We start from the raw sequence: 19,015 nt of genomic DNA, 5'->3' as shown, positions 1-19,015 counted from the left end.
GAACACAAGAGTTTCCTTTTCCAGTAGATGCATGAACTACACAGCTTTGGAAGAGAATGGGGAGGAGCGCCTGGGACCACTGGAGGTCAAGCTTGGGTCTGCTGAGCAGAAAAGACACAAGTGTGGGCCTGCTGTGGGCAGAAGTCTGGGCGTGGCTTAGTTGTCTTCTCAAGGTTTCATAATACTGCCTTTGAGAAGTTGACTGGGCTCTGTTCTCATCTGAGGTCCTGACTAGGGAAGAATCCACTTCCAAGCTCACTCATGTTGTTGGCAGAATTCATTTCCTTGCAGCTGTAGGACCGAGGGGTCTGGTTTGCTGCTGGCTGTCAGCAGGAGGCCTTCTTCAACTCCTAGAGGCTGCCTGCAACTCCTCCACACGGCCACTTCATCAAGTGAGCAAGGAGAACCTCTAGCTACGGGGCACCACTAGCAAGACAGCTTTTTATAATACACCATAGTCGTGAGAGTGACATCTATCACCTTTGCCATTTTATATTAGTTTGAAGTAAGTCACGGGTCCTGCTGACACTCAAAGGGAGGGAGTTATACAGTGACTACTGAGAGGTGAGGTCATGGGATCCACCTTAAAGTCTGTCCACTACTGTGTACTCTGCATTTTGCATTTTTGACAGGTCTTCTAATAGCAAAAGATAATTGTAAGCTCTCATCCTAGAGTCTCTGCCTGAAACCAGCCACTTCTAGGTGGAGTCCCCACCTGTTCCTGGCCTTCCTTCTGCAAGACCTGGTCCTCAGCCTCAGCTCTCATGCCTTGTCCTCCACAGACAGGCTCAGCTACCTTTCAGGCACCATCTTCTCCGTAGTCACCATGCAGACAAGACCACTGATGTCACCCTCAAGACTCTCCCTTTCTCCCTCAGCCGTGCAATTACTTCCACATCCTGTCACTATTAGTTCCTAATAGTCTCTCCAATTAATCTGCTCCACATTCTTTTCGTTGTCACCGAGACCGGCTTAGTCTAACCTTCCCTTATCTTTTGTTAGAGCGGTTACGTAACCCTCTGACCAACTTCTCTGCCTCCATGTTGACCCTTCAAATCCACTCTCGCGTTCCATCTTCCTCACCAGCATCTCCCTTCCATGCTCTCCCTTCCAGCAAATACGAAACCTTAATCGTTTGCCTTCTGCACCACGCTAGTCCACACCCCTGTGGCTCTGTGCACCCTGTTTTATTTCTCTGTGATGCTTTTCCCCACTCAGTCCCTACCATTTTGCTTATTTAGGAAACACCTACTTATCCTTCAAAATCTAGCTAGGATCCAGGCATATTTTCCTGACTACGGACAGAATCATTCACCCCTCTAACCCCCTCTTTTGATTTACTTCTGCTTCCTTTCTGTTTGTGTTTTTAATCTCACTTTTGTTTTTCAGACACATAACTAAATGCAGCCGGCCCGGCATTTTTGGCACGTTGACTGTGCCCTCTGCCCTACGAGACCTGAGGAAAGTGTCGGTTATTAATCTTTATCGTCACAGCACCCAGCACAGCAATCCTACGCATAGTAATCAGTAAATGCTGTTGAACTGAACTAGTACCTTCACAATTATTTGGCCGGCTTTGAGAAATCTGTCAAATCCTACATACCATAGTGACTATTTTTCTTTTGGTTTTCGACTCTTCCCTTCAGCATTTTAGATTCAGTTTGATGCAGTTTTTTTTTTTTTTTAAACCTTCTCCCCTCAGTGTTTCCTCAGCTAGTTTTCAATTATTATTAGTTCTCCTCAGTAGAGCTCACCAGGAATCAAGAAACCAGCCGCATGGTTTTTGATCATGGTTTTTGTTTTTCTTTCCAAGCGTTAACTCAATCCTGTGGCCGCAGAGAGCATTCCACAATAAAACCCACACTTTTCAAACAAGTATGCCGCCCGGAGAGCGAGAACTCAAAGATCTCCAAGGCCTGGCCTTTTCTTCCCTTTTCTAAGCAACTGGGTCCCAGCAGAAAGACGAACACCTTCACCTCATTCGCTCCTTTGTGATGTCAACTCTCGATTCTTTGCAGCAGCGTTATCGGTGAGGCCCAGACACACTGTCTTTGTGGGGGCCACCTGGCTCTGTGGGAAGGACCGGGCACCTGGAAGGTGTGAAGGGCACACCTCGAGTCACTGCCCTCGGCAGCCTGCCTCAGCCTGTGGGTTCTGGAGCCTGACTCCTCATTTCAAATCCAGCTCCATTATTTACAACTCGCATGGCCTTCAGCAAATTATCTGGCCTTTTGTGCCTCAGTTCCTTCATCCATAAAAGACTGGGCTAATAATAATATTTACAACCCTCACATGGTTATTGCGAAAGCGAAATAGAGCACGTAAAACACTTAGAACAGAGTCATTCGCGTTCTGCATTATCAGCATTCACCAAACATTAGCTACTCCCAACACGCCAGAACTTAATTTCCACATTTTTGAAAGGACATCGAATGAAGTCATCATATTTGCTGGAACTGGTCCTCCTCAGTTTTAAAATGTAGATTTTCAGAAAAGGTACCAAGATGAAAAAAAAGATGAGTTGCTCTAATACAACGTTTTATTAGAGGATGAAAGTTGCTAATCTGCTTCATGTTTATTATTTAATAGGTCGGGCAGTATCTCCTGCTTCTGAAATTTCTTTAAGAAAATCGCTTTTGCAGAATTCTAAAAGTAGTTATCTGAATTGAAAGACCCTCTCTACCTTTGTTATATTCGATTATATCTTGATTTAGATCAGTATCTTCAAACTTAGACTGAATTCTTTCATTCGCTATAGAATGCTTGACGTTCATTTATACTTTGTTCTTCTCCGGCCAGGGTTGGGAAGGTTTCGATTGGCTGATTTAGGTTTCTCTCTCCTCGGGGTCCCTTGCAGGGACCCCCATAGGTGGAGGTCAGGGTTGCGGACATGTCACGTAAAGACACATGACAGTCTGCTGAACCGCAGGAGCAGCAGTGGAGGAGAGGGAGAGGGCACTGCTGGGAAAGAGTCCCTCGGAGACAGAGCGTGACAGGGGCGAGGTGGCGACTGAGCGATCCCGGCCATCCCTGCGCTGTCCGCTCACCTCCCAGGACACCAGAGCTGGGGGAAGGGACTCCGTGCCCGTGGAGGACTCGATCAACCCACCTGGGGCCATGTGCTGGGCAGGGCACACCTGTGGACTTCACCTCCCTCCGAGGTTGCTGGTGGTGTCCCTATTAAACAGATGAGAAAGGTGTGACTTTTCAAAAATTATATTACTATTAAGGGCCAGGAATGAGTTCAAACACAGGTTTCTCAGACAGCAGAGTCTGTATTTCTGTATAATGGATTCCTTATAGCTGAAATAAAAGGTTTAAAGATCACGCCCTGTTTGATGCAGGAGACAATCCATCGTGAGAACGTGGCGATTCTCTTTCTGGAAGTCTTGGGACTGTCAATCTCACAGGCCACCGAGATAATTTCATGAATACTAGATAGTTGTTAGAGGAGTTTTTTAAAAAAAATCTGTTAGACAACTTTTCCCAAGAAATGCCTATCGGCTAACATGATTTGAGATAAGGGTAAGCAGATGTCAGGATGGACCATCAAGGAGCCAAGAAGCCCAAGGAAATCTGGAAGGATTCCGAAGGGCAATGGGGACAGACAGACTCAGATTTAGAAAGCCACAGGCAGTGGCGACAGCTGTCAGAGGCTCTCGAGATGTTGCACGGAAAACAACTGCTCTGTGAAAAGGAGAGACAACATTCTCCTTCCGTAGGCTGTCACAATTCTTCACTTTTAAATAGTGAAAGTATAAAAGGGAGGGACAGGCTTCACTCCTTGTGCTGTGTGCTGCTTGGTCAAGAGGCAGGGCCTACGTGGTGACATGGAAGAGGGCGTGTGGAAACGCGCCCCTGTGTGAGCGGCAGCTTCTAGGGTGCTGGAGCTTCAAGCTCCGCTCAGTTGCCAGCATGGAACAGAAATTCCCAGGTGAATCTCTCACTCCTGTATTTTAAAAAGCCTATCACACCAGTGAGAGCAAATAGCTAACTTTAGATGATCTCTATTTTACGTGGCAGCTTTGAATCATGTCTATTTCTCACTGGAGTCTGTTTATAAATAGACCAGTGGCTGTGTGTCCATCGCGACCGAGAAGCTAATAGCTTATAGTAGTGTTGATATTTCTGCCCTCACACTCACGATTGAGTTACTTCGCTGCTTTATTCGGGGCTCTTTGCAAAATAAAGGAGTGTTAAAAAGAATCCATCAGTGAGTCCCAGGAAAAAGTTTTATCAGTCAACGAAATTGTGCAGTGCTAACTATCCACAAAGTCAGACGACAATCATAAGCTCAGCTTTGGTGACATTGTTAAAGAATGGTATAATTCCAGAAATGTGTTAACAGAAACACGATTTATGCTGTCATCAATTTTAGTCCATTAATGAACATGAAAGGCAATATTCATTCATTCATTTAACATATATTTATTGAAATAGTTGAAAATACTTAAAAATTTTAGAGTCTTCAAAATACCTTCTTGCAAATTACATAAGCATTGAGACTTAGCATAAATTATTGCTCAGAATCTTAAATAGATTTTCAATTTAATTTATGGGAAAACTGGGATAACTTCATGGGCTACTTTTTGTCACCACGATATTACTGGAACTTAGCACATATTGGGCATTCAATAAATGTGTTAAATTAAATTGACTCTATTTCAATTTAAGCAGTATTCATTGTGTATGTAAATTTATGCACAGAAGTCTGAGAATACAGCCAGGAATTAATCACTTCAAACCTTTGTGTAAATGTCTTAAAAGTCACATTTAATTTCCAATTAGGAGTAGGGGACAGTGGAAGCAATTTGACTAATGAGACTCAGAGAATCACAGCATATCTTTGATTGACCAATGGATCGTGACTTTGATCAAATTGTCTCTGCTGTATTGTCTTGGAAAAGCCTATTATTTTGTGATTTGCACAAACTAGAGTTTTGCTGGGCTGGACGATTAGATGGTGTGGAAAGAACTAATAGGAAGAACATAAAATATTTGACCTTAAACACATTTTTAAAATGTGATGATGTTGATAGACCATTTTGCTAAGTTTTGGCCTTGCATCTTCCCATTATACTTTTTTTTGGACAGGAATGGCCAAGTGATGATGACTCTTCATCAAAAACTCAGATTTTGCTGGCATTACACACATAGATTGCATCGTGAGCACTTTCATCTGATTCCAAATAATAGACATTAAGAGGTTTGTTGTCAAGTTTCCAAAGGGGGCTGGAGATGGCAGGAAGCTCCCGTTTTAATCTGATTGATTAGCGACCTACATTCTAAATGGTATACCTCTAAAAATGCCAAAAATCACTGTTTTTCAGGTTAGAGATTACCAAGATAACAGCCAGGCTAGAAAGATGTGAATAATTATTAATTAACTAGCCATATTAATTGAGCTATTCTTATATCCAACTATCACTGAGCATTTTCTACAGAAATCTCATTAGATCCTTGCAACCATCTTCTGAGGTAGGCCTCGTTCTGGTTATTGATTGCTGTGTAGCAAGTTACCCAAACTCGGCGGCTTAAACAACTGCTGCCCAACTCCTCTCTCTCTGTTCGCTTTGCTTAAGGCCTCTCGAAATGAGTCTTCATTGACCCACAACTGAAAAACATCTTGGGTGCACATAGGAACATGCGGTGGAAGAGAAGGCTCTAAAACATACGCCTCGTTACAGTGATGGCGTTGAAAGCTAGTGGAGAAACGAATGGCTGAGAGGCCGAGGGGAAGAAGAGGGGTGAAGGTGTCCAGGAAGGCTCCCCATAAAATGCAGAACCCAGTGTCGAAGAGAGAGCAATGCTTTGCTGACAAGAGGGAATGGGGCTCCGCACAAAAGAAGCCAAATATACAAAGGAGCGGGATATTGAGGAAAGGAGAGAGCTGGGAGCCACCGTGAGCACGGACGAAAGCGGAGTGAATTTCAGGAAGGGGTGAAGGCGGGGGGACGCCCTCCTCCTCAGCCGCCATGTCTAAAAGTGGTCACGATACTTGCTTTTTTGGTTTGTTTTAAAACGAGGTTGAGAGAATGCTCGCTTCAGCAGCACATGTACTAAAATCGGAATGATACAGAGAAGATGAGCATGGCTCTTGCACGTGCATGATACACGAAAAAATAAAGAAAGAAGGTGAGAGATAATGTCTGTAAAGCCCCAGCGTCTAACAAATACTGAAGGGAAAAAAATGACAGTTTTTGTTATCCCGTAAGAGTGGCAGATAATGAAATCAGCAAGAACGAAGGCGTCTAACGGAGAGGCCTTCTCTCTGGGCTTAACTCCCATAGGTTCATATTTGTAGATCCTGCTCCTTTAAGAATTCCCGAAAGTAATAATGGGGATGCATTATAAAAGTGCATTATGGGGTCCAACTGGAAACCGTGCATTTGCTCATCATAGTCATGCAGGCTCCTTTAATTGTTTCAAATGGGAAGTTTCCAAAACTAAAAAGGGCACAAATAAAAACTAGATAGATAGATAGATAGATAGATAGATAGATAGATAGATGATAGATAGATAGATAGATAGGCTACGATTTAGGAAGCACTGCTGTGGGCAAGGTGACGAGTGTCACTCAAGGTCTGAACCGTGGGAAGATCACTCTCGGTTCTTCCCTCCTTCACTGAACAGCCAGGGCTGCTGATTCCGTAGAAATATGGTGGCACATAAGACAGGGCCGCGAGGGAAATGGGACTCTGGTGGCCTGCCAGATGCACGGAGGAGGGTAAGGATGCTGGTAGCACGTTTGGGTTGGTTTAGACCTGGCTTTTCTGAATCTCTGAATAGATCCTGGGGGAAGACGTGATGTGTGTGTGTGTGTGTTTAACAGTCTCTATTGCATTAGGTGAAACCTGGGTTTCTCTTGGGCCTGTAGAAACATTCTGCAACGAATCTCAGCCGTCTCTGTGGGTCGTTGGTGTTGCAGAGCATTTTCTACCTGCCGGCTCCTGTGACTGTCTTCCTGGGAGACCTGGAGAGGTGGCCTCAGACCATGTTGACCGGGTACCGAGGCCCACTCCAGACTCCTTCTAGCCCCTTCTCGAGTGATCTCCAGAGTAGATACACACGGAACCAACCCCAGAGGACCACAGCACAGCTCAGAGCTCAAGCCCAGGCTGGCGGAGTCAGCTCCTGGTTGGAACCCGTCCCTTCCTCCTTCAGGAGGCCGGAAGACTTGCTCCAGGCCTGTGGGCTGCGGCCATTCCCAGGCGACCCTGACTTGTGCACAGCCATCCAAGACATGGCCTGTCCGTGTCGCGCGTCATCGGGAACCGGACAGGAGGGGAGAGTGGGCTCTGAAGGATAGGGTTGGTGGCGAAGGGTCAGTGGGGTTTTCTGTATCCTTCTAAAGAGACTACAGAGCTAAATAAACAACCTTCAGGTAAACATCAAAATACACGTTGTTCAATCATGTTTTCTTGTCTTCCTTCGTGCACGGAAACAGAAATTTCTTCCTCTTTCTTGTCTCTCCCCACCCACATCATTCTCATTCTCTCTTGTTTTGTTATCTGATTTCCCTCCTCTTAAAACAATAATAACTGGTAGAAGGCAAAGGACTGTGACCCCCGAGGGCGCCTCCCACCCCACGCTGCCTCCTGACCTGGCCTCCATTCATCTGAGCACCATTTGCTGCTGAGATAAAACACAGAGTAATCCTCAGGTACTTAACCTTGACCCACCTGTATCAACGGCCCCATTTGGGAAGAGGCCTGAGAGATTGGGCAAACAGATTGCACCCCCGCTCCAGGGCCCCCTGCCACACCCCGGGTTTCCAGTCTGCACAAACGCCGGCTGCGAGAGAGACCTCTCCCCTGGAGCGAGGCGGGTCAGAGAAACCGAAGCGAATCCCCCTCATGTTCTGCCTCCTCCTTAAAACGCCGATCCCAAATCTCCACGGGCAAGTGAAACTGGGTGGCTTCCCTTCCCACTTACGCACCTGTCGCTTTAACACAGAACTACCGCCTTTCTCTCACTCGGGGAAGGGCCCTGGTGTTTTAAGCCTCGTGTAGATTTTGTTCTGACATCGTCTCTGCTCGTCACATGTATGTGGTCGCCCTGCTACAAAAACTCTATTAAAAACCTGAGCTCACTGCCTGGGGCCCGGCTCAGAGCCAGACCTCCCCTCCTCCTCTGCTTGTTTCTCTGATTTGTAAAAGTCCTCCCAGCTTCAGATAGAGAGGGAGACCTGAGTGCCCGCCCCCCCGGCTCGCAAAGTGGCTGTCACTTCCCTTTCTGGGCCTCAACCATTGGACAAGTTCTCTACGAGTCGGTCCTTCGAAGAAAGAGAGGAGAAGGAACGTGGGCGGGTGAGGCTGAGGACCCCTCCCCAACTTCACTAGAGCAGCCCAGGCTTCTGCATCTCTGTTAAAAATAATCTGCAAATCACTGGCCTAGATCAGAGTTTGTCAAGCTTGCCTGCAGTACAAATCTGGAGAGGCTGGTTAAAAACACAGATTCTCATCCCTCCTCCTGGAGATCCTGAATTGGGGATCCTAACAAGCTCTCACTCAGCCTGAAAGCCCATCACAGTCCCAGGGCCCTGCCCAGAGAGGCTGAGAATGGATGCCCCGCTCCCAGGCCTGGGAGCCAAAGGCCAGAGGACACAGCGGCACGTGGTTGCCTGGCCCCGACGTCTGGGCTTGCCAGCTTTCCTCCCTCAGCCTAGCAGCCAGCACTGGTGCAGGTACCCACCTCCCTTGCCTAGACCGTGACTCAGCCCGTGACACGAGGCCTCGATCTGGGTGGATCAGTCTCTGCAGGGGACTGTCCTGCTTGCGTCTGTCCGGGGTCTCAGGCCAGGCTCTCCTTTTTCCTCCTCCTCCTCCTCTCTCATTATGCTGGAATCTCCAGGCCCAACGCTCATTATGGTGGAACCAGCAGTCATGAGCAGCTCAGCTCAAGGCAGCCACATCGGCTTACCCGCGCTGTGTCCTCTGCACAAGGGCACCTCACCTGGGGCCACCTAGAGGGAGGCCGAGATGCATCCACCGTGCACCCTGCCACAAGCTCGTGCCCACCCAGAAGGGGCACCTTTTTCTAAGTACGGTGCAGACGATAACTATCGACGAGAAACTGCCAGCTTCCAGATTATGTGGAATTGGCTTTATATTTTTCAAGTCCGTAGCTAATTCATTTTGGAAGAAATGGAGTTCAGATGTCAAAACTAACCAAGGACTTGAATGAAAGCAGGATTCGTAAAGGGAAATGAAGCAGCGGGTCCCAAAGAGGCAGGCTGTGAGCAAGCTGGACTTTCTCGTGCCCTTTGGGAGAGGACTCTGAGGCAATGGCAAAGTCCTGGTGAAATTGGAAAAACATTTCTAAAAACAGATGCTTCCTATTTTTAAATGATCTTTCCAAATCTTATCCACGACAGTGCAGATATAAGGAGGGCGGGGAAACCGTCATTATAAGGCAGGCACCTTGGCCTGATCGAATGGTACAGTCAGCTCTGTTACGGCACTTGTTCTGAAAACGTAGATTTGTTCCAATGCAACAGTCTGAGCACAGTGTGCCTGATTTCGTCCAACACCTGGCAAAGCAGAAAACCTCACCCAGCTGAAACCAACTGTGTAGGAATGCACAATCAGGCACACACACATGTGTCAAACGTCTGCCAACCACCTGGGTTCGCTACGTGTGTGTGAAACACACACATCCACATCCAATATGACAACTTTCCGCCCAGTGTCAGGCGGTCTTCTGTCCATCACTTCACACTAACTCCACAAGCTGCGACCCCTCCCACGCCCATTCCACAAGCAAATTTCAAGGCCCTTCCAAGATAAAGCATCATATTTACTGTGGTATTTTTATATACTTTGAATTGTTTTTACTAGGTTCCTATTTTTTTAATGTATCAGTTGTCGAGTGTTGTGCAAGCAGGACAGTCCCTAAAATCCTATTGCTTTTATTGTGTGATTTCGCATGCTGTGGTGAATTTTAGAAACGCGAGTTAATGGTGCAGAAGACCATACATCAAGTTGTTAAATCCAACAATGACAATTTAAGTATTTCCAAAAGCACTAGGTGACCATACATCAAGGTGTCCCCACCCCAGGCTATAGAAAACGTGTACAATTCCATCCCACTATGGCCTCCAACTCGGGGGTCTTCTTTCCTTTGAGGGGAAAGAGCGGACTGCTAGTGTGAAAGTGGATGGAAGTGTCACCGTTTGTGGTAAGGAAAATCCGTACTGTCCTCATGGTGGGGAGGGGGGTGTCCCAGCTGGAGGCCAGCCATGCTTGCCTTGCAGTTGGACCTGTCAAGGCATTTGTCAAGGCGGTGGAGAGACCTGATGGCACTATTTGCAGGAGGAACTGAGGAGCCTCCTGGGAAAGTACCAAAGTATAGAGAACACATGAACTTGGTCCAAGGTCAGGATGTCAGCATCAAGGGGAAGAAAGATGTTAGTAGAGAAGAATGGGCACATTTCGGTGTTTCAGGAAGGTGAGCTGAACAGCTAGGTGGGAGGAGCTGCCTGCGAGGTGGGAGGCGGTTGCAGGGGGCCCCATGAAAAGCACAGCCACGCTGGGTGCTGAACCCTGACACAAAGACAAGTCAGGCAGGACCCCGCAGGGAAAACTCACAAAGTAGAGCATTTCTCTCCAGGTCTTAGAGTCCAAGAACATTGTCACCACACACTTTAAATACCTCTTATCTGAAAACATACCCAACAAGATTTTCCTTCGCCTCAGGTAAGTTGGTTAGCAACAGATTCTGGATTTGTGACATTTTATTGAAGACCAGGTTAGACATCACGCTAGGCACTCTGTATACGTTATTTCTGATCTTCTCAACAAGGCAGAAGGAGAACCGATGCTCACAGGGACAGAGGGACAAGCTCAGGGCCACATGAGTTCAACTGCGGAGCTGGGCGTCAGACGCCCCCCGGCATCTCCAGTGACCATACACTTTCCCCCTTGCGGGGCACCGGAAAGAGGTGGTTTGGGTCAAACGCCTCTCTGTCTTTGCAGATCAAAATATTTCACAAGTCCTCCAACCCATCCGAACTCAGTTTCCTCGTCTTTGACGTAGGCAGCACTGGGCCACCTATAAGAGACACATCGTCAAGCTCTAACGAAAGCACAGAATCGCTTTATACATTGTGAACTACTCACTCTCTATGTGTTCCAGAAAACAAACAAAAACATATATCCACACTTTGTTCCATAAGCCAGCACTAGCATCAAGGCAAACGGAGGACCGATCTTTCTCTTTACACATATGCGTGCGCGCACACACACACACACACACACACACACGTGCACACACACCAAGCCGAATGTTTCTTTTATCAGTTGACCTTTTTTCCTTTCAAAGTCGTCCTTGATGCTTATTTAAGTCTGATCTTACCCACATGAAATGAAAGAGTCAGTCATGTCATTTTCCAGGGAAAAGCATCACACGAAAGTGTCAAGTTCTGGATGCTGTGAGGATTAAACAAGATCGTGCATACAAAACTCGACATGTAGCAAGTTCTCCATAACAAGACTTAGCAAACTGAAAGTCTGTCCCAACACTGAACGATGACATAGTTTTATATAAAAATTTATGCGTTGGGTTCATTAACGGAGACTAGCGCACAGACAAGTATTTCTCATTGTTGTTTCCTCTTCTGGAGGCATGTTTTCATATCTATGGAGTTGGCCCAAGGTCACAAATTCATTCCTGCCTCTGAGCTGCTGCTGGGTTCTTTCATAATGTACCTACTGTCTTCAGGTATGATCAGGACATCTCTGAAACATTCGAGGCCACCGTTAGTCCTGGCCTTCAACCCTTGGCCAAGAGAGTAATGTTGTCAACCGAAGTTGATCCATATATTTAATTTTTAACCCGGCCTATCCATTGGTTCTATGTGGCCATTCTATTGTGAGTCCCAAATTGAATTTGTATGGATCGCTCATGCAAAAAGCCTTTTAGAGAGAGTGGCGGGCAGACGTGGGGGGGCGGAAGGGAGGTCCGGCCTGGGATGAGTCTGACTTTGAATGCACTGTCTCATTCTCTCGCTCTCTCCCTTTGCTTCACCTCATTCCATGAAGGCTAGAGGTGAAGCGAAAGTGGATCCTCTCTGTGGTGGGCATTTCAAGAAGCAGGATGGATAGCCAAGGACTTAAATGAAGTCTGAGAATCAAAAGGACATAACCCTTTGCTTTTATCGATGGCAACAGGAACCAGAAAGCTCTGGGACCCTCCACAGTCCTCCCGTCTCTCCCCGCCCCCCATGCGCTCGAGAAAACCCTTGCCGTTTGATCTCTTGTCAAATGTCTAGAGTTCGGGCAAATTATTTTACTGTGACTGCTGGGGGCTCTGGTGGGAACTGGCGAAAAGGCAGCTGGGCAGAAGAGTGAGACCTTAAAGCCCGGGACCCCATGGGGAGGACAGGCCACCGGGGAGTGTGGCAGCAAGATCCCCAGGGGGAGATGCTACCAGCCCGGGAAGGTGAACCTTTTAATCCATTCCATTGTTCCCCAAAGGGCAATTCTGGTGCCTGGGGCAAGACAGCGTTTGTTATTTGGACACCTTTCCATCGCTGGTCAAATCTCCACAGCCCTCCTGGGCCTCTTTGCTGCCCCTCCTTCTTCCAGGCGTCTCTGCCTGTGGTGGAGGCCTCATTGCTGGACCTCGTTAGGAAACACTGTTAGAAGTAGCAAGTTTCTGGAGAACGCACATCTTTCATTACGGAGCATGATGGAGAGAGCGCAGACAGTGCCATCTGTATGGGTTTTAATCCCAGCTCCTCACACGCCCTCTGTGTGGGCCTCAGTTTATCCACTCAGTAATGGACTGTACCATGGAGAAAATCACAGCTAATCCTGAAGCATAGTCCCCAGGACGGAAGCACAAGTCCTACACGTGGCAGCTGTCAGTCTTATTCATCTTCTCGTTTCTCCGTTTGTGGAAAAGCAGTTATGTCTACTTCATCAGGTCGGCTCAGCAAGCCCAAGGTTTATGTAAGGGAGTAGCACCTTCCTTCTCAGAGGACGTTGATACCTGGCCCCAAAGGAGTGTGTGGCCCAGGAACACAGTTTGTAACTTCCCGGTGGATCTCAGAAGGCGGTACCACATTTAGCCACAAAACACAATACAAAACAAAGAAGGGCAATTTGTGGGACATATCGGAAGTTCAGACTGAACTGCGCATCCTGTGTTTGATTAAGTGGCCTTAATCCCAAGGGTGTCTACCTCCTCACGTTGGCCTTTTGTGGTCTGCACATTAGTGTTTGTCTTCCCGTTCCACCCTATGACAGCGATAAAACCCGTTCTGGAAGAACCTCACAACACCACGTTGCTTGGTGTCGAGTCTGACTTCTTCGGTCCCCAGCTGCGGGCCTGCGGGCATCGTACATGACCTCTCAGAATCCCGGTCTCCTCATCTGTCGAACTCCTCCTGTCCTGCCTGCTTAACAGAGTGGTTGCAGGAGCAAACGAGACGCACGGTCTGACCCTTTTCGCTGTGTGGGTTGATGCGTTCGTTACGCACGAACATTCTCCGGGCGTGAGCACACGTGATTTTTGTCCATTTATGGGCGGGTTACTATCTGCGAGGCACCACCGGAAAACTTGTCAAATCACGAGCAATCTCAGGGATGAATCTAACCCAAATATCAAGCCTGGCATACGAAGTTTGATTAGATTGGTCTGACAGAGGCTTGCTTTGATGACACTTTGTTGGTCATCTTCATATTTAGGACAGTGTCTCGCAAATAATAGGATCCTCAATAAATATTTGTTGAATGAATGAATACATGAGTGAGAAATGTTACTCCATCCCCTGATTACTTCTGAGTGCTGAATCACAAAGTAATTTAGCATTATTTTTGCCTTGCTGGGAGTTTTCTAGCGTAGAGACTGAGGTTAAAGAGCCTCACCATCCTGCCGTGGTTGGCTGTGCTTCCCACCTGGCAGGTCCCTGGGCAGTTCCCCTGGGGGCCCGTGGCACAGGTCTTCTGATCGTGCAAATCAAATGGCATTCATGAACCGAGAGACGCGCTGGCATCCAGCTTGCTCATGCCTTTTCTCCCTCTGGGTAACCTACCTTCCAAACCTTTCCACTGACTTGTGAGGTGGCTCAAATGAGATGACACGAGAAGACACTCATTCTCATGTTCGGGGGACATCACGGGCTCAACGAGCCGTCCAGATGCCAGCATCTAGAGAGGGGCAGTGGCCATTCCTTCTTTTCTTCTCCCATCTACTGAAGGGATGGCATTTCCCTTTTCCTCTCCTCTTATGCCTCTTGAAAAGTTACATCTCAGATACTGCTTCGGATTTCCTGACTTCCTTAAACAGGCGTTTCTAATTTCTTTGTTGTCCTCCCTGGGAATGATTCTATTTTATAATTTCTGGGCCACTTCAGTGTGTATTCTTGTAAAGCCCAGGGTATGCCCAACTAGACTTCCTTTTACCTTCCATATCCATTTTTTTCTTTTTTTTTTCCCTATCATCTATCTATGTATCTATGTATCTATCTATCTATCTATCAACAAATCTATCTACTATCTATCTCTATCTATCTATCTATCTACATCTATCTATCTATCTATCTATCTACTATCTATCTATCTATCTATCTATCTATCTATCTATCTATCTATCCATTTTTATAAACGGTCACAATGCCAGCGTTTTGTGGAATTTCTTCCCATGAGAATACCTGGCCGTCTCGGGCCCCTGTTCATCTCTTGATCTCCCTTCTGTGGAGGCTTTTCAATGACTCCCTTAAGCCTGTTGAAATCCCTTCTCCAAAAATCCATTTACTTGATTCGACCACCTCGCCATCTTTACTGCTAGCCGTAACCCTGATCAGTTGGACATTCTGGTCCCAAGATGGTCTTGCATTTTTCTGTTCTCGTTGCCCAAACCCCTCTTCCCTGCATGAAAAGCTTCAAATTGGAAGGAACACAAGATTTTCCTTTTCCACAGGCTTGAGAATGGCTTCACTCTTGTTGCCTTTTAAAGATCTAGCAATGGAAAGTTCCCTCATTTCTTGGTCTCAACTAAACCTGTGTGTGTGTGGTGGGGGATGGAGTGGGGGAGGTGGGGGGCAGACGTTTGAGTTCAAGAAAATCCACAGCATCTTTTCTCAAATGATTTTATTTTATTCTTAAAAGTCACAAGTAGCCAAGAGGTGATGCTCCTGTATTTTAGCTTTTTGGTTTTTAACAAATCGTCTTCTCCTTAAGAAAAAGGAGACATGAGCACCAACCCAAGTGGCTCCAGCTTGGTGCAAGATCGCAAGTTCACAATTCATCATCGGTTTCTGTCCTCGACAATAGAATCAGCTGCCTGCCTGTGACTGCTCTCGTCCCCTTGGTGCCCTTCTCAGACACACTCGCCACCACAGGTTTACGTGAGACGCCCATAAAATGGCGCTGACACCGAGGAGCGGAAGCTGGCACCCCAATCTCTCTTCATGTGTCCAACACTTGGCTTTCTTGGGATGCTTAAACCTTCTGCCTCTGGGATGCAAGGAGCCAGGAGACTCTCCAGATGAAAGTCTTACTTTGAAAGCTGTGCACATGTCACACACAGCGATACCTGGAAAGTTTGCAGAGGACTTGTCCTTGCTGGAAGCAATCAGTTCTTAAAGCGCCATACTTTGAGGAGCAACTCCATCTGCCTTTGCTAATGTCCCATCAGTTTGGAGCCACGGCAGCTGACTGTCAGGTTGGCATGTGGAGGACAAGTGAGTTAAGCTGAGACGACCGCCCAATATTGTTCATCACACCAACAGCATCTTGGAAGTTTTAGTTCATGGAGTTTTTCTCCATTGGGTTAAAAGAATCACACTGCAGTTTAAGGGGATAGTAAGACTGTGTTCGATTTTTCTGTAAATTTTTTGAAATGAACAATATCGTCTGTTTCTTCATGAATTTTCTATTGCTCAGGGAAAAGCAGGATGGCATTAAATAAGTCTTTTCCCTTCTCCGTGTTTGTCTCCCTTCTCTAGTCTCCCCTTATGCCTTTCCCTTCAATAAGTCACCCTTGCTTTACAAGTTAGGTATTTGGGGTCACTTTATCATTTTTAGGACGCAGGAGTACTATTAAGTGATTGGTCTATCAGTGTATTGGGTATAATTTTACAGTGTGAAAATACCTACTGCCCTGTGTGGGTGGGTGCAACTTCCCCTTTCCCTACAGACGTATGTCTCATCCCTCCTAACTACATCCCAAAGTCGAAGGCCGTGGCCAGTTATTTCTTCTGACTTTCCACATGAGAGAACAAACAGGATGCGGAGGATTAGATATTTGATCTAAAAATCACCTAGTAAGTCCATGCCACACACTCTTATGAGGGCTCATTTTCAGCTTGATGTGACAAGGTAAGGACTTTGCTGGTCGCGCCTCTTCCTTTGCCTTGTGGGCATCCGGCAGTGCACACGGAGGGACACACTACAGGCACGCACATGCCCTGGACTGGGGACAGGCGGACCTGGCTCCTAGGCTGAGTCCAGCAGTACCAAAGTATATATGGCTTCGGGAACAGTCTTTCAAGCTCTCTGGCACAAATGTCCTCTTCTATAAAGTAAGAGAGTTGAGGACAATGACCTCTAAGGTTGCTTTCAGCTTGGGCCATTTACTTTCTTATGATTGACATGTGGCAGTCAAGGAGAAAGATGACCTAATATCCACTTTGCCCGGGACAGGGCCCGTTTACACCTGACATGCCAGGGTCATTATTAATGGCTCCTCTTTATACCCTCAGACATGTCCCGGTGTGAACTATCGTCATAAATAAACCAAAATAGAGTGGATGGACCTGAACTCTCAGTCTAAGATCAACAGAACTCCAGAAGCTGCCACCTAGGCCACTGTGCTCTCCATAGCAGCGTGTTTGAGAGGCCCGCCCTTCTGAAACATCAGGAAGCTTACGATGACTCCTACTCCACGTTCTGAAGTCCTGTGTGCCAACGCTACAACTCGTAGAGAAACCTATGCCGTGTACTCCACCGTCTTTCCTGAGCACCTACTACATACCTATCTCTGTTGAAACACATGGCAGTGGAAACGCAGGCTTTGCAGTTCCGGTTGCTGGCAGGTAGGGGCTTCATGGATGGACTCAACTTTTTGCCCCTCGATGTGAAAATATAATTTGATCTCTATACAAATGGAAGTTGGTGCTGTGAAGCATGGAATTTGTTTTGTTGCAAAGCCAACGGGACAGGTGTTTCTTTAATCTCTAAAGGGAGGATTAGGGGCCACTTGGTATAATATCTAATTGTTCTGTCCATCTTTGGACCTTCTCTACAGGGCTATGTTATTTTGATTTTCCCCAAACGACTCCGTGGGCGGCGTGCGAGCGAGGTGGTCATCTCACCGGAGCGCGGTCTGAGGCTGCAGCACATGGCCGTGACATCCGGTCTGGCTCCAGACGGCGGGCTGCGTCTTTCTTTAATGATGGAACCCGAGCACGAACCAGTCGAAGAACTACGAGCGAGTGGCCTGCAGCGACCGTCGCCTTCCCGGGAATTCTCCACAGCGGATCCTTGAGGAACATCTGTGAGGTCGGGTCGCTCGCCCGACGCAGAGACTCCCTCTTTCAGAACTCTGACAGGACGCCGTGCTGTTCCTCTTCGCCACACCCTCCTGGCGACGGGAGGCTCACCCCTTCACGAGGCAGCTCAGTCCAGTTTCGAACAGTCTCCAGTTGTTGGGCCAGATGACACTATGGCCTAGGCCCCAGATGCTGGGGAAGTCGCCTTCCAAAACCCGAAGCTTCTGCACAGTCAGCCTGCGTCTCCCTGGAGAGCAGGAGGAATTCCACAGGGCAGAAAGGGGGCTCGTGTTCTGGGACGATACAGAAAAATCCATGTCTTCGAACAAAACAAAACAAAACAAAACAAAACAAAACAAAACAAAACAAAACAAAACAAAATAAAACAAAAACAAAAACGCTCTAGGCATAAATCCAAGACTAGAACAGACGGGTTTCCAAACACAATGGCATTCGAGGCCCAGGGTAAGAGAGAGGGTCCCCAGCCCGGACTCCTGAGGGGGGTTCCCGCAGCAGAAGTTTCCTTATTTTTCCTCTGTCTTCCGGAGGAATGTGCTCTCTTCCGGTGCTCCAAGTGCTGAGTGACCTCACCTTGCAGGATGACATCTTGAAATGCTGCCGTCGGACTCCGCTCTGGCTCACCGGCTGCTTTCTGCCGCTGTCCTGGAAGCGTTATGTCACCAGGCCACACTGTCACCCACGCTCCCAGGCTGTTCGGAAAGTTTTTCAGGAAACATTTCGCTGTGAGTAATATGCTGATTTACAAGTTGTAAGCAACCCCATACCAAGGAGAAAGGCTGGCGGGAGTCTCTGCGGAACGGCGTGGCGATACGCTGGACCACAAGACGCCCAGAAGCCATTAACAAGCTGAGGTGACAGACACGTGGTTAAGAGGTGAAAAGAGAACCTGGGGGAAATCGGCCATTAACGTGGGAGAGAGGGAGAGAGAGCAAGTGTGAAGTGTCAAGCCGAGCGGGCCCAGCGCTTCGGTTTTCCGTTAGACTTTTCCCGTGGAGCCTCCGGGTCCGGATAAGCTGGGTCCAGGGCGACTGCGCACTGGCCGTTTGCGGGCATTTTCGCTTGGGTAGGATGGCCAATAAGATAGAGAAGCCCAGAAATTCTCAGTCTGCTCCTAGCCTGCCAGATGGGTTCAGAACGTTAAGGATTTTAAGGTATTAACTTAAGAGGTCGGAGTCTGCCTGAGACGACTCTGCAAGGTCCCCCTGTGTGTCCTCATGGGAAATTCTCTCTTGCATGAAACCCAGTTTCAGTCGGATTTATTTTATTAGAGAAGCAGTGTGTGTTTGGGTCGGGGGGTGGTGGCAAGGAACAGCAGACCTGGACAGACTTGAATTTCTAGAATCTACGGCGGTGCAATTTGGGACAAATAATTAACCTCTGTGGGCCTCAGTTTACACATCTGCCAGGTCTGGATGATGACACTCATCACCGAGGGTTACAGTGAGAATTAAATGAGGTCCAGGGGAGTCGCCCGTGCAGAGGCTGACACAGAAGTCA

At 47.5% G+C, this 19,015-nt stretch overlaps 1 pseudogene; it reads left to right on the top strand.

The window, feature by feature from the left end:
- Positions 1–6,035: 6,035 nt before the first annotated feature.
- Positions 6,036–6,151, top strand: LOC120602665 (uncharacterized; annotated as a pseudogene).
- The last annotated feature ends 12,864 nt before the right edge of the window (positions 6,152–19,015 follow it).

The sequence above is a fragment of the Pteropus medius genome, unplaced genomic scaffold (genome assembly GCF_902729225.1).
Source record: "Pteropus medius unplaced genomic scaffold, Ma_sr-lr_union100, whole genome shotgun sequence".
Taxonomy (NCBI): domain Eukaryota; kingdom Metazoa; phylum Chordata; class Mammalia; order Chiroptera; family Pteropodidae; genus Pteropus; species Pteropus medius.
The sequence above is the reverse complement of the archived record's forward strand: the minus strand, read 5'-3'. Positions and strand labels throughout refer to the sequence as shown.